Here is a 10,597-nt window from a genome sequence, read left to right as displayed (position 1 = left end):
TCCAATTTACATGGAAGAAGCATCTCAATCCCTGCCATTGGAGCAAACAATTTTGAGCTGAAACCTCAATTAGTTTCTCTGATGCAACAGAATTGCAAGTTTTATGGACTTCCATCCGAAGATCCCTTTTAGTTCTTAACTGAATTCTTGCAGATCTGTGATACTGTTAAGACCAATGGAGTTGATCCCGAGGTCTACAGGCTTATGCTTTTCCCATTTGCTGTAAGAGACAGAGCTAGAATATGGTTGGACTCTCAACCTAAAGACAGCCTGAACTCTTGGGATAAGCTGGTCACGGCTTTCTTAGCCAAGCTCTTTCCTCCTCAAAAGCTTAGTAAGCTTAGAGTGAATGTTCAAACCTTCAGACAGAAAGAAGGAGAATCCCTCTATGAAGCTTGGGAGAGATATAAGTAACTGACCAAAAAGTGTCCTTCTGACATGCTTTCAGAATGGACCATTCTGGATATATTCTATGATGGTCTGTTTGAATTATCAAAGATGTCATTGGACCATTCTGCAGGTGGATCCATTCACCTAAAGAAAACGCCTGCAGAAGCTCAGGAACTCATTGACATGGTTGCAAATAACCAGTTCATGTACACTTCTGAAAGGAATCCTGTGAATAATGGGACGCCTATGAAGAAGGGAGTTCTTGAAATTGATACTCTGAATGCTATACTGGCTCAGAATAAAATATTGACTCAGCAAGTCAATATGATTTCTCAGAGTCTGAATGGAATGCAAGTAGCATCCAACAGTACTCAAGAGGCAGCTTCTGAAGAAGAAGCCTATGATCCTGAGAACCCTGCAATAGTAGAGGTGAATTACATGGGTAAATCCTATGGAAACACCTATAATCCTCATGGAGAAATCACCCAAATCTCTCATGGAAGGATCAACAAAAGCCTCAACAAGGCTTTAATAATGGTGGAAGAAACAGGTTTAGCAATAGCAAGCCTTTTCCATCATCCACACAGCAACAGACAGAGAATTCATAGCAGAATCCATCTAGCTTAGCAAATATAGTCTCTGATCTATCTAAGGCCACTTTAAGTTTCATGAATGAAACAAGGTCCTCCATTAGAAATTTGGAGGCACAAGTGGGCCAGCTGAGTAAAAGAGTCACTGAAACTACTCCTAGTACTCTCCCAAGCAATACAGAAGAAAATCCAAAGAGAGAGTGCAAAGCCATTGATTTAATTACCATGGCCAAACCTACAAGGGAGGAGGAGGACGTGAATCCTAGTAAGGAAGACCTCCTGGGACGTTCAGTGATCAATAAGGAGTTTCCCTCTGAGGAACCAAAGGAATCTGAGGCTCATCTAGAGACCATAGAGATTCTATTAAACCTCCTTATGCCATTCATGAGCTCTGATGAGTATTCTTCTTCTGAAGAGAATGAAGACGTTACTGAAGAGCAAGTTGCCAAGTACCTTGGTGCAATCATGAAGCTGAATGCCAAATTATTTGGTAATGAGACTTGGGAAGATGAACCTCCCTTGCTCACCAATGAACTGAGTGATCTGGATCAACTGAAATTGCCTCAGAAGAAACAGGATCATGGAAAGTTCTTAATACCTTGTACCATAGGCACCATGACCTTTGAGAAGGCTCTATGTGACCTTGGGTCAGGGATAAACCTCATGCCACTCTTTGTAATGGTGAAACTGGGAATCTTTGAGGTGCAAGCTGCCAGAATCTCATTAGAGATGGCAGACAACTCAAGAAAACAGGCTTATGGACAAATAGAGGACGTGTTAGTAAAGGTTAAAGGCCTTTACATCCTTGCTGATTTCATAATCCTAGACACTGGGAAGGAAGAGGATGAATCCATCATCCTTGGAAGACCCTTCCTAGCCATAGCAAGAGCTGTGATTGATGTGGACAGAGGAGAGTTAGTCCTTCAACTGAATGAGGACAACCTTGTATTTCAAACTCAAGGATCTCCTTCTGTAACCATGGAGAGGAAGCATGAAAAGCTTCTCTCAATCCAGAGTCAACAAAAGCCCCACAGTCAAACTCTAAGTTTGGTGTTGGGAGGTCCCAACAATGCTCTGAACATCTGTGAGGCTCCATGGGAGCTCACTGTCAAGCTATTGACATTAAAGAAGCGCTTGTTGGGAGGCAACCCAATGTTATTTAATCATATCTAGTTTATTTTCTCTTTGTTATTTCATGTTTTATTAGGTTGATGATCATGTGGAGTCACAAAAACTACTGAAAAATAAAAAATAGAATGAAAAGCAGCATTGAAAATAGCACACCCTGGAGGAAAGCAGTCTGGCGTTTAAACGCCAGAAACAAGCATCTGTCTGGCGTTTAATGCCAGAAACAGGCACCAAGCTGGCGTTTAACGCTAGAAACAAGCATCTACCTGGCGTTAAACGCCATAAACAAGCTACATTTGGGTGTTTAATGCCAGAAACAGGCAGTAGTCTGGCGTTAAACGCCAGGATTACACAGCAAGGGCGTTTTACACGCCTAATTAGAGCAGGGATGTTAAGTCCTTGACCCCACTTGATCTGTGGACCCTACAGGATCCCCTCAGGATATGTGGACCCCACAGGATCCCCACCACTTCTTCTCTCCTCTTCACACCTTTTCATAACTCTCTTCCCCAAAATAACCTCCACCAATCACCTCCAATTCCTCTCCAAAACCATCATACAGCCACCTACACCCACCCACTCAAATTCAAACCATCACTCCTTCCTTTTCACACATTATAACCACCTTAAACCCCTAGTGGCCGAACCATTCACACACCTCTAACTCCTCCATCTTTTCTTCTTCTCATCCTTTCTTTCTTCTTTTGCTCGAGGACGAGCAAACCTTCTAAGTTTGGTGTGGTAAAAGCATTGCTTTTTTTTTCCATAACCATTTATGGCACCTAAGGCCAGAGACATCCTCATTGAAGAGGACAAGCCCATCACTAAGAAAAGGATGGAGCAAATAAGAGATCATGGACCTCAACATGAGCATGAGGAAATTCCTCACCATGAAATCCCTGAGATGCCTCAGGGGATGCACTTTCCTCCACAGAATTATTGGGAGCAAATCAACACTTTCCTAGGAGAATTAATTTCCAACATGGGACAACTAAGGATGGAGCACCAAGAGCATTCCATCATCCTCCATGAAATTAGAGAAGATCAAAGAGCTATGAGGGAGGAGCAAGAAAAACAAGGAAGTGACATAGAGGAGCTCAAGAGCACCATTGGTTCTTCAATAAGAGGAAGACGCCACCCTCACTAAGGTGGACTCATTCCTTAATCTCATTGTTTATTTATTTTCCTGTTTTTTTTTTATTTTTGAGCTTTATGTTTTATTTATGTTTGTGTCTTTACTATATGATCACTAGTGTCTAAGTGTCTATGCCTTAAGGTTATGAATATGAATCCATCACTTCTCTTAAATGAAAACTGTTTTAAAAACAAAAGAACAAGAAGTACAGGGTTTCGAATTCATCTTTGAAACTAGTTTAATTATTTTGATGTGGTGACAATACTTTTTGTTTTCTGAATGAATGCTTGAACAGTGCATATGTCTTTTGAAGTTGTTGTTTATTAATGTTAAATATGTTGGCTCTTGAAGAATAAGGAAAAAAGGAGAAATGTTATTTGATAATCTGAAAAATAATAAAAATGATTCTTGAAGCAAGAAAAAGCAGTGAATACAAAAGCTTGCAAAAAAAAAAAAGAAAAGAAAAAAAAATAGCAAAAAAAAAAAGAAAGAAAAAGAAAAAGCAAGCAGAAAAAGCCAAAAGCTCTTTAAACCAAAAGGCAAGAGCAAAAAGCCAATAGCCCTTAAAACCAAAAGGCAAGGGTAATAAAAAGGATCCAAGGCTTTGAGCATCAGTGGATAGGAGGGCCTAAAGGAATAAAATCCTGGCCTAAGCGGCTAAACCAAGCTGTCCCTAACCATGTGCTTGTGGCGTGAAAGTGTCAAGTGAAAACTTGAGACTGAGCGGTTAAAGTCAAGGTCCAAAGCAAAAACAGAGTGTGCTTAAGAACCCTGGACACCTCTAATTAGGGACTTTAGCAAAGCTGAGTCACAATCTGAAAAGGTTCACCCAGTTATGTGTCTGTGGCATTTATGTATCCGGTGGTAATACTGGAAAACAAAGTGCTTAGGGCCACGGCCAAGACTCATAAAGTAGCTGTGTTCGAGAATCAACACACTGAACTAGGAGAATCAATAACACTATCTAAACTCTGAGTTCTTATAGATGCCAATCATTCTGAATTTCAATGGATAAAGTGAGATGCCAAAACTATTTAGGAGGCAAAAAGCTATAAGTCCCGCTCATCTGATAAGAACTAAGTTTCATTGATATTTTGGAATTTATAGTATATTCTCTTCTTTTTATCCTATTTGATTTTCAGTTGCTTGGGGACAAGCAACAATTTAAGTTTGGTGTTGTGATGAGCGGATAATTTATACGCTTTTTGGCATTGTTTTTACATAGTTTTCAGTATAATTTAGTTAGTTTTTTGTATATTTTTATTAGTTTTTAAATAAAAATCACATTTTTGGACTTTACTATGAGTTTTTGTGTTTTTCTGTGATTTCAGGTATTTTCTGGCTGAAATTGAGGGACCTGAGCAAAAATCAGATTCAGAGGTTGAAGAAGGACCGCAGATGCTGTTGGATTCTGACCTCCTTGCACTCAAAGTGGATTTTCTGGAGCTACAAAACTCCAAATGGTACGCTCTCAATTGTGTTGGAAAGTAGACATCTAGGGCTTTCCAGCAATATATAATAGGCCATACTTTGTCTGTGTTTAGACAACGCAAACTGGCATTCAATGCCAGTTCGATGCTGCATTCTTGAGTTAAACGCCAGAAACAGGTTGTAAAGTGGAGTTAAACGCCAGAAACAGGTTACAAACTAGCGTTCAACTCCAAGAGAAGCCTCTACACGTGTAAAGCTCAATGCTCAGCTCAAGCACACACTAAGTGGGCCCCAGAAGTGGATTTCTGCATCATTTACTCATTTCTGTAAACCCTAGTAACTAGTTTAGTATAAATAGGACTTTTTACTATTGTACTTACATCTTTGGATTATCTTTAGTTTTATCTTTAGATCACGTTTGGGGGCTGGCCATTCGGCCATGCCTGAACCTTCATCACTTATGTATTTTCAACGGTAGAGTTTCTACACACCATAGATTAAGGTGTGGTGCTCTATTGTTCCTCATGGATTAATGCAAAGTACTACTATTTTTCTATTCAATACAAACTTATTCCGCTTCTAAGATATTCATTCGCACTTCAATGTGAATGTGATGATCGTGACAATCATCATCATTCCCAACTTATGAACGCGTGCCTGACAACCACTTCCGTTCTACCTTAGATTGAATGGGTATCTCTTGGATATCTAATACAGGGGACCGAGTCCGAGATATTAGAATCTTCGTGGTATAAGTTAGAACCCATGGATGGCCATTCCTGAGATCCGAAAAGTCTAAACCTTGTCTGTGGTATTCCGAGTAGGATCTGGGAAGGGATGGCTGTGACGAGCTTTAAACTCGCGAGTGCTGGGCGTAGTGACAGACGCAAAAGGATCAATGGATCCTATTCCTGTATGATCGAGAACCGACAGATGAATAGCCGTGCTGTGACAGAGCATCTTGGACTATTTTCACTGAGAGGATGGGATGTAGCAATTGACAACGGTGATGCCCTACTTAAAGCTTGCCATGGAAAAGAGTAGGAATGATTGGATGAAGACAGTAGGAAAGCAGAGGGTCAGGAGGAACGAAAGCATCTTTATACGCTTATCTAAAATTCTCACCAATGAATTACATAAGTATCTCTATCCTAGTTATATTTTATTTATCTTTTACTTATCAATTCATAAAACCATTTGAATCTGCCTGACTGAGATTTACAAAGTGACCACAGCTTGCTTCAGGCCGACAATCTCCGTGGGATCGACCCTTACTCACGTAAGGTTTATTACTTGGACGACCCAGTGTACTTGCTAGTTAGTTGTGCGAAATTGTGATAAATAGTTGAGATTACAATTGTGCGTACCAAGTTGTTGGCGCCATTGATGATCACAATTTCGTGCATGATGAGCGGATAATTTATACGCTTTTTGGCATTGTTTTTAGTATGTTTTTAGTAGGATCTAGTTACTTTTAGGGATGTTTTTAATAGATTTTATGTTAAATTCACATTTCTGGACTTTACTATGAGTTTGTGTGTTTTTCTGTGATTTCAGGTATTTTCTGGCTGAAATTGAGGGACTTGAGCAGAAATCAGATTCAGAGGTTGAAAAAGGACTGCTGATGCTGTTGGATTCTGACCTCCCTGCACTCAAAGTGGATTTTCTGGAGCTACAGAACTCGAAATGGCGCGCTTTCAATTGCGTTGGAAAGTAGACATCCAGGGCTTTCCAGAAATGTATAATAGTCCATACTTTGGCCAAGAATTGACGATGTAAACTGGCGTTCAACGCCAGCCTTCTGCCCAAATCTGGCGTCCAGCGCCAGAAAAGGATCCAAAACCAGAGTTGAACGCCCAAACTGGCACAGAAACTGGCGTTCAACTCTACAAATGGCCTCTGCACGTGCTACACTTAAGCTCAGCCCAAACACACACCAAGTGGGCCCCGGAAGTGGATTTATTCATCAATTACTTACTCATGTAAACCCTAGTGACTAGTTTATTATAAATAGGACCTCTTACTATTGTATTGGACATCTTTGATCAGTTGTATGCTATCTTAGATCACAATAGGGGGCTGGCCATCTCGGCCATGCCTGGACCTTCACTTATGTATTTTCAACGGTAGAGTTTCTACACTCCATAGATTAAGGTGTGGAGCTCTGCTGTTCCTCAAAGATTAATGCAAAGTACTTCTATTTTCTATTCAATTCTTCTTATTTCGCTTCTAAGATATCCATTCAAACCCAACAACGTGATGAAGGTGATGATTATGTGTGACGCTCATCACCATCTCCCCTATGAACGCGTGCCTGACAAACACTTCCGTTCTACGTGAATTAAGCTAGAATGAGTATCTCTTAGATCTCCTAACCAGAATCTTCGTGGCGTAAGCTAGAATGATGGCGGCATTCAAGAGAATCCGGAAGGTCTAAACCTTGTCTGTGGTATTCTGAGTAGGATTCAATGATTGAATGACTGTGACGAGCTTCAAACTCGCGATTGTTGGGCGTTAGTGACAGACGCAAAAGGAGGATGAATCCTATTCTAGCATGATCGAGAACCGACAGATGAATAGCCGTGCCGTGACAGGGTACGTGAGCATATGATTCACTGAGAGGAGGGGATGTAGCCACTGACAACGGTGATGCCCTTGCATACAGCCAGCCATGGAAAGGAGTAAGACTGATTGGATGAAGATAGCAGGAAAGCAGAGGTTCAGAGGAACGAAAAGCATCTCCATTCGCTTATCTGAAATCCCTGCCAATGAATCTACATAAGTATCTCTATCCCTATTTTATTAATTAATATTTGAAAACCACATAACTGTTTTATATCCGCCTGACTGAGATTTACAAGGTGACCATAGTTTGCTTCAAGCCAACAATCTCTGTGGGATCGACCCTTACTCACGTAAGGTTTATTACTTGGACGACCCAGTACACTTGCTGGTTAGTTGAACGGAGTTGTGTCCACACATAGTAAAGAGCCATAATAATGATTCCATACAATAAAGAGTATTACATTAATGTGATCACAATTTCGTCCACCAAGTTTTTGGCGCCGTTGCCGGGGATTGTTTGAGTTTGGACAACTGACGGTTCATCTTGTTGCTCAGATTAGGTAATTTTCTTTTTATTTTATTTTCAAAAATTTTTCAAAAAAAATTTCTAAAATTTTCTCATCTGTTTTCGAAAAAAAAAAATTAAAAATGTTTTCAAAAATAAATTATTCTATGGCTTCAAAATTTTAAGAATGAATTCTAGTGTTTCATGAAATATGTTGAATCATATCTGGCTGTAAAGCCATACCCAAACTACTTTGGGATTGGTATTCAACTAATCACTCCAGCCCATGTAATTATATGTTGCAGCCTGGCTGGCTGTAAAGCCATGTCTAATTCTTTTGGATAGAGCATGTTAGGCTTGTCATGTCTGAATTACACTCATATTTTGATTAAAGCTTGGCTGGCTATTAAGCCATGCCTGACCCTTTGATTGGAGCTTTAAGACTAACATGGCAAGATTCCTGGAATTCATATTAAAAATTTTGGAATCCTTATTTTTCCTTTTAATTTTCGAAAAATATAAAATAAAAATCCAAAAAAATTAGAAAATCATAAAAATAAAAAATATTTTCTATTTCTTGTTTGAGTCTTGAGTCATGTTATAAGTTTGGTGTCAATTGCATATGCATCTAGCATTTTTTTTTCGAAAATTTCATGCATTCATGGTGTTCTTCATGATCTTCAATTTGTTCTTGGTAAGTCTTCTTGTTTGATCTTGATGATTTTTTTTTTTGTTTTGTGTCTTTTCATGTTTATCATATGCATTCTTGAATTCTTAGTGTCTAAGCATTAAAGAATTCTAAGTTTGGTGTCTTGCATGTTTTCTTTGCATTAAAAATTTTTCAAAAATATGTTCTTGATGTTCATCTTGACATTCAGAGTGTTCTTGGTGTTCATCTTGACATTCATATCATTCATACATGCATTCATTGTTTTGATTCATAAATTTCATGCATTGCATCTTTTTAGTGTTTTTCTCTTGCATCATAAAAATTCAAAAATAAAAAAAAATATCTTTCCTCTTTTCTCTCATCAAATTCGAAAATTTGGATTGACTTTTTCAAAAACTTTTAAAATCAAATTGTTTCTCATGAGTCAAATCAAATTTTCAATTTGAAAATCTTATCTTCTTCAAAATCTTTTTCAAAATCAAATCTTTTTCAAAATTCTTAGTTATTTTCGAAAATTCCAAAAATATTTTTCAAAAATCTTTTTCTTATTTTTATACCAAATTTTCGAAAATAACATAATCAATTAATGTTTTGATTCAAAAATTTGAAGTTTGTTACTTGCTTGTTAAGAAAGATTCAAACTTTAAGTTCTAGAATCATATCTTGTGATTTCTTATGAATCAAGTCATTAATTGTGATTTTAAAAATCAAATCTTTTTCAAAACTAATTTTATCATATCTTTTCAAAAATATCTTCTTATCTTATCTTTTTCAAAAATATCTTTTCAAAATATCTTTTCTAACTTCCTAACTTCTTATCTTTTCAAAAATTTGTTTCAACTAACTAACTAACTTTTTGTTTGTTTCTTAACTTTTTCAAAACCACCTAACTAACTCTCTCTCTCTCTCATTTTTCGAAAATATCTCCCCCTTTTTCAAAAATTTCTTTTTAATTAACTAATTATTTTTATTTTTTATTTTTGAATTCAAAAATTTTCGAAAAATACTAACTAATTTTCAAAAACCAATTTTCAAAAATCACTAACTCTTTTTCAAAATAATTTTCGAAAATTATTCCTCCCCCATCTCATTCTATTTATTCATTCATATCCTAACATCTCATCTCACATTCCAATCCTCACAGTTGTGTTTCTTCCTTTACATCACATCCTTTATCTCCCCCTCTTCTTCTACTTACAAAGGGATCCCTATACTGTGGTATAAAGGATCTCTATTATTATTATCATTTTTCTGGCCATTCTTCCTTGTCATATGAGTAGGAGCAAGGATAAGAACATTCTTGTGGAAGCAGATCCAGAACCTGAAAGGACTCTGAAGAGAAAATTAAGAGAAGCTAAAATACAGCAATCCAGAGATAACCTTTCAGAAATTTTCGAACAGGCAGAGGAGATGGCAGCCGAAAATAATAATAATGTAAGGAAGATGCTTGGTGACTTTACTGCACCTAATTCCAATTTACATGGAAGAAGCATCTCCATTCCTGCCATTGGAGCAAATAACTTTGAGCTGAAACCTCAATTAGTTTCTCTGATGCAGCAGAACTGCAAGTTTCATGGACTTCCATCTGAAGATCCTTTTCAGTTCTTAACTGAATTCTTGCAGATATGTGATACTGTTAAGACTAATGGAATAGATCCTGAAGTCTACAGGCTCATGCTTTTCCCTTTTGCTGTAAGAGACAGAGCTAGATTATGGTTGGATTCTCAACCTAAAGACAGCCTGAACTCTTGGGATAAGCTGGTCACGGCTTTCTTAGCCAAGTACTTTCCTCCTCAAAAGCTGAGCAAGCTTAGAGTGTATGTTCAAACTTTCAAACAGAAAGAAGGTGAATCCCTCTATGAAGCTTGGGAAAGATACAAACAGTTGACCAAAAAGTGTCCTTCTGACATGCTTTCAGAATGGACCATCCTGGATATATTCTATGATGGTTTATCTGAGCTATCAAAGATGTCACTGGACACCTCTGCAGGTGGATCCATTCACCTAAAGAAAACGCCTGCAGAAGCTCAAGAACTCATTGACATGGTTGCTAATAACCAGTTCATGTACACTTCTGAAAGGAATCCTGTAATCAATGGGACGCCTATGAAGAAGGGAGTTCTTGAGGTTGATACTCTGAATGCCATATTGGCTCAGAACAAAATATTGACTCAGCAAGTCAA

At 38.0% G+C, this 10,597-nt stretch overlaps 2 non-coding genes across 2 annotated transcripts; both read right to left on the bottom strand.

Annotated features, from left to right (window-relative positions):
- Positions 1-336: 336 nt before the first annotated feature.
- LOC148545863 (small nucleolar RNA R71) lies at positions 337-444 on the bottom strand. The gene has a single exon (XR_015901502.1). It is a non-coding gene; the product is annotated as a small nucleolar RNA R71 (small nucleolar RNA).
- A 9,776-nt stretch (positions 445-10,220) lies between these two features.
- LOC148545862 (small nucleolar RNA R71) lies at positions 10,221-10,328 on the bottom strand. The gene has a single exon (XR_015900828.1). It is a non-coding gene; the product is annotated as a small nucleolar RNA R71 (small nucleolar RNA).
- Between the last annotated feature and the right edge of the window lie 269 nt (positions 10,329-10,597).

The sequence above is a fragment of the Arachis ipaensis genome, chromosome B9 (genome assembly GCF_059453495.1).
Source record: "Arachis ipaensis isolate K30076 ecotype BB chromosome B9, ASM5945349v1, whole genome shotgun sequence".
Taxonomy (NCBI): Eukaryota; Viridiplantae; Streptophyta; class Magnoliopsida; order Fabales; family Fabaceae; genus Arachis; species Arachis ipaensis.
The sequence above is the reverse complement of the archived record's forward strand: the minus strand, read 5'-3'. Positions and strand labels throughout refer to the sequence as shown.